Source organism: Salvelinus sp. IW2-2015, unplaced genomic scaffold (genome assembly GCF_002910315.2).
Source record: "Salvelinus sp. IW2-2015 unplaced genomic scaffold, ASM291031v2 Un_scaffold1173, whole genome shotgun sequence".
NCBI lineage: Eukaryota > Metazoa > Chordata > Actinopteri > Salmoniformes > Salmonidae > Salvelinus > Salvelinus sp. IW2-2015.
In genome coordinates this window covers 238435-243911 of record NW_019942765.1, presented here as the reverse complement: position 1 = coordinate 243911, position 5477 = coordinate 238435, and the positions used below count along the sequence as shown (strand labels likewise).

At 46.5% G+C, this 5477-nt stretch overlaps 1 long non-coding RNA gene across 1 annotated transcript; it reads left to right on the top strand.

Annotated features, from left to right (window-relative positions):
• Positions 1-3114: 3114 nt before the first annotated feature.
• LOC139024197 (uncharacterized) lies at positions 3115-4769 on the top strand. The gene is made up of 2 exons (XR_011475489.1): positions 3115-3422; positions 3855-4769. It is a non-coding gene; the product is annotated as an uncharacterized lncRNA (long non-coding RNA).
• Positions 4770-5477: the final 708 nt, after the last annotated feature.

Sequence of the window (5477 nt, the reverse complement as noted above, 5' to 3'; positions counted from 1 at the left end):
TAGAATAATTGACAGTCTGATGATTGTTAATATGACATTAGATAATGATTCAGTCCTGAAATGTAGTTATGATGACACTAGATATAGAATAATTTGATCAGTCTGATATGAGTTATGAATGACAATTGATTAGACATAATTGATCAGTCTGATTGTCATTCGTTGTATGATGACATAGATTATGGATAATAAGGTTGATCAGTCTGACTGTATATGGTTTCATATGACATTTAGAATAAAATTGCAATCAGCTACTGATATATCCCCTAGTGTGATGACTGTATGATCATAAGTGTACACTGAACCATGTGGTGTTCTGACTCTGTGCAGGCAGGTGGTGAATGTTTGTGTTGCCTCAGGTTTCTGGAAGGGCATCAGTTGTCTTAACTAGTGTGATTTGCATAGGCAAGAGAAACAATGAAGCGCAGCCCTACCAGATAATCTAGGGGGCACCCAGTGGCTAGTGCTTCTGTAGTGATCACCACTTACCTCAGTGGCTTTCACGAGAAGACCGGGCCCCCACCCCTCCTGTCGTCCGCTTCTCGTCAATTTTACTGGCCGCACGGCGCAATCCACTCGAAGGACCTTCTCTCCTCTCTTCTGGTTGCGAGAATGACAAGAATTCCACGCGTTAAAGCGTAACGCATGAACGATTGAGCTAGACCACCGGCACAGGTGCATGAATAGGCTCGGGTAAGAACCTCAGATAAACAGCAAACACATTCTAAATGAATTCATGATCTCTTAGTTTTTCACGTCATCTCGCCGTTACCGCCGGGAAGTAGTAACCTTGTGAAATGCCGCACCCAGCTCACCTTCAGGAGCTCGTCTTCGCTTGTACTGTAATACGATTCCAGTTACTTTGAGGACCGGGCCGTTAACTTGAGCGAGGCTCGCTGTTAAGTACTGCGCCGATGCCGTTCAGAGCTCTTGCACCCACAAAAGACGTACTGTACAGGTAACCCGAGGAATCGGTAACAAGCCGAAGTCGCGGCTGACCGAGACCTGCCGAGCCGAGCCGAAATGACCGCCGAGCCGTACCGAGCCGTGCCTACGAGACGAGCCGTACCGAGCCGAGCCGTACGTTGAGCCGAGCCGAGCCGCTACCGAGCCGAGCGCGCCGAGCCGTACTGAGCGAGCCGTACGAGCCTGAGCCTGGAGTCCGAGTACTGAGCCGAGCCGTACTGACGAGCCGTACTGGAGCCGAGCCGTACTGAGCCGCAGCCTAGAAGCCGTACTGAGCCGAGCCGTTACTGAGCCGAGCCAGCCGCTACTGAGCCGAGCCGTACTCGAGCCGAATGCCGAGGCCGTACTGAGCCGAGCCTTACTGACCGAGCCGTACTGAGCCGAGTTACTGAGCCGAGCCGAACCGAGCCGTACTGAGCCGAGCCGTACTGTGAGCCGAGCCGTACTGGAGTGAGCCGAAGCCATAGTCTAACTTGCAGGACAGAAAAGCAGCTCCAATATTCTTAATCATTAGCCTCATATTTTGTCCCCAACAGTTGGGAAACTATAGTTGCGGAAAGTTCCCTGTAAATCCTAGTTTCAATGATTTCAGGCGAGACCGATTAAGAACCAGTCACCGCACTAATATAGGCCTGCTCGTGTGAGAAACTCGGTTCATTCATGCAGCGCGTCACATTGAAATCATACACTGACGCGAGTAAAGAAAACTTAGTCTTGTCTCTCAATTGAAAAACCAGAATGAAACCTTGTCAACTTTGTCCCCTTCCAGTATAACCGCAAGCGCAATTCCTGTATATGTTGTAAGAAGCATTACAAGGTATGCTGACGCCCAATCATTGCATAAATGCAGCAAAATACACAGAAGTTCAAGGGCACTGAGGGTTGTCTTTGAACAAAGTTAAGCACCAGTTTTCTACACTTAGTGAGTCCAAAACGTCTTTCAGAGAGCTGTCAAGGCATTCAGCCTAGCAGTGACGAAGCAGCCTCTAGGGTGAATGCTGACAGGTGCTACCCCGATAGATCGTCGGTTGGGAGAGCACACTCGACTGTCTCGCATACGCTCTTGCTACTGGAGCCGAATTACCACTCCCACTGATGTGCCTCCCGCTGTTCATTGGCTGTGTTGCCACCATCAGTACAGATGCCAACACATCTTGATCAACAAAGATCGCGATTTGACTGGTCACAGAAGCTGTCACAGCTAACTTTACAAAATATCCTTTCTATGGTCCCCTGAGTTTAGCCCCACGGTGGTTTAGCTGCAGGAGAGAGGGATGATCTGCCCTTAATTGAACCCCTGCCGGCGAGCCGAGCCGAGCACCGCCACGTACGGAAGCCCGAGCCCCAGTTAAACTTCTCAACGTGAACACAGTACAGGGCGCCTGGTGACGCCCGTACTGAGCCGGAGTACCGCCCCAGCTGCACTTGGTTGAAGCTCGTCAGGCTTGAGTCACAGCGAGCACCGTTAATCTCCGAGTAGGCTTGTCTCCAAGGAGCCTTTAGGTTTCACAATCAATTAGTTTATAGTCTGACAAACTCATGCTACTACTCGACGCATGGCACTGGGCATAGTCTCAGTACGAAACACAGTGATCTGTTGTTCCAGATGGAGCAGAGTTTGTGGATTATCTATCATCGCGTATAGTTTTATTGAGGCCCTTTTCTCCCCAACATTGATCGTCTTATTTCTCACTCAAAAACTATGTGCAATCTTTCATGTGACGTGTTATCTATTGTGAGTTTCTCGTTCTTATTCACTAGATGAGATGTCGTGACTGTCTACACTCTCGTTATGAAGCCGAAGTAGTCCTGGTGTGAGATTGCTCGTTTCCTCTCGATACTACCATGGTATACTCTCAGCCCGTTTGGAAAAATATAAATGACTGTTCGTGAACCGAGATGAGTCAATTTCGCTACACAACACAAAGGGATTTGCATATGCGAGCCAGAGTTTTATTGGCGTTCCCCCTGACACACAATTGCGCCAGGTTCACCACCTCGCTCTTGGATGCACTCACTCTCACTGCCTCCCGCTCAGGAGCTTCCTCTTCGTCTCATGCTGGCTAGGCTATATGCGCGCTCATCACTCCACAACTGAGTCTGTCTTCGCACATGCCCTTTTTATAATCCTTATCTGGTATCCACACTCACCGAACAACACACCTACTGAGCAACACAGACACATTTGAAAACACTTAACCAGACACACACATTGACAGACGTGGGCCTAGACCGACCTAGACGGCATCGGTCCTTAGATGGGATTAAAAATAAGAATAATTTCATTAAATTACAAAACAAATATTAAACATAACATAATATGGTTCATCTGTGGTTATAAATTCTTGTTGCTAATTTAAAAAGATTTTCATTTGTGTGATTTCTGTAAGATCATGCAGACGATTCAAGTGATCTCGAGTTCCAGAAATGGACTCCTTTTACAGAAAAACCTGATGGCAAGTGATGTTTTACCTTAAGAACTAACTAACTCTGCACTTTGCATTTTCAGAGAATGTGACCCCATCGGGTCTATATATATATATATATATATAGACTGATTGTAGTCACTGTTTTTATATGGGTTGTGGAGCAAGTCTCTTTTGACATTTTTTAAGATTGCATTGGGCAAATTATAGACATGTTTCTTACCGATTATACTGCGGTGATTAAATGTTTAAATGCACGCTTGTACAACGGCTTTGTTTCAGGTTCTCCAGCTTGTGATCGACTTGTAATACAATATAGCGCCTGTGAGAATATCAGTGTGCATATAAACCTTGGCAGGGGCATTTTTTGTTGTTTTATTTTTAACTTGGACAAGTGAAGTTAAATAAGAGTGGCGACGCTAACGTGTTTTTTTGTTTGTTGTTGTGTGTTTTGTGTTTTAGCCGCCTGAAGAAGGAAAGCGACAAGCAACTGTAACTGACCGATGGGGACGCAGAGACACGCAGGAAGTTGCCTAGGACACAGGAAGTAGTTACAGAACAGTCAGTCAATCAAAGGAACCCAACCTCTGCTCCTCCAAAAAACACAATTCTCCTTAAAAAACAACAGAAGAAGAAGGGTTGTTCTATCGTCTGTTTTCTTTCCCTGTCCGTTGGGGGGCGTCTTTTTCTTTTTTCCCCCCTAAAAACATTGAGAAAGACTTTGTTTGGTGTAACTATAGCGACGACGACGACCTCGAGKCTGCATGAAAACTCCTGTAAAACTCCCACAACGTGTTTTCTTAGGTGGTAGAAACGCCAGACACTTTGTCACTGTGCTAGTCGACGGATAAAGACGAAGGAGTGAGTAAGCAACCTTGCAGATATTATACGGAAAGARCCAGAACAAAGTGCTATCTTATTTTAATACATCGTTGGAGGTTTTCATCATTTRTACGAAAAGCTGCAGCATGGCGTTTTTGAGTCTGTAAATAGTATATCTATATATATATACACATACATATATATATATATATACATATAATTATTATTATTGTTACTAGGTGTGGACTCGGAACCAAGTCATTTCTAAACCTCCAATATGTTGTTGTGTTCTGAAGCATTATTCCATGTTTTAACGGGGGGGGGGGGGCCAGACGATGGTTCCAGACACCGATCATTATACACCCCTTAACAAGCACCTTATTGGCTAACAGAATGCCTGAACTCACTGTGTTGTTGAGGTAATGATTTGACACTTGAAGAGGAGTCACTGAGGCATCTCTCTCCTGTCCTCTCCTGCCCTGTCCAGCCCTATCCTGTCCAGCCCTATCCTGTCCTGCCCTATCCAGCCCTGTCCAGCCCTGCCCTATCCAGCCCTGTCCTTTCCTGTCCTGTCTGTCCTTTCCTGTCCTGCCCTATCCTGTCCTGTCCTTTCCTGTCCTGTCCTGCCCTGTAGTTTACAAGCCCCTGATGCAGACACCATCTAAAGCACTCAAAAGAAGACTGGATTAAATCCTTCAAAAGAAGACTGGATTAAATCCTTCAGCGCTTTCAATTGGTTTTGACACTCGACTTCAGTATTGACTCAACAAAATTAAGATAGTTTTTTTTTTTTTAAGATTAGGCAGATATTTAACCGGGTTTCACGTTTTATTTTAAAAGGTTTTAAATTATCGTTAACAAAAAGTGTATCTTTGTGTATCTAAACTACGTGACATGCCTTTTTAAAATGTGTTCTGACTGTGGGTGAGGGGAGTTGTACAAAAGTTGCTAGAGGTTACCAAAGGTGGTGGTTACGATTAGTATTTTCCTCCCTTGACCTGGTTAAGTGGTCCCGGCGTCCTCCCTCGACCTGGTCAAGTGGTCCCGGCGTCCTCCCTCGACCTGGTCAAGTGGTCCCGGCGTCCTCCCTCGACCTGGTCAAGTTCAGTGTTCCCGCGTCTTCTCGGACTGGTTCCCGGCGTCTCCCCGACCTGGTAAGGGGTCCTCGCGTCCTCCCTCGGACCTGGTCATAGTGTCCCGGTCGTCTCCTCGACCTGGTGGTCCGTCAATGGTCAGGTCCGGCGTTCCTCACCTCGACTGGTC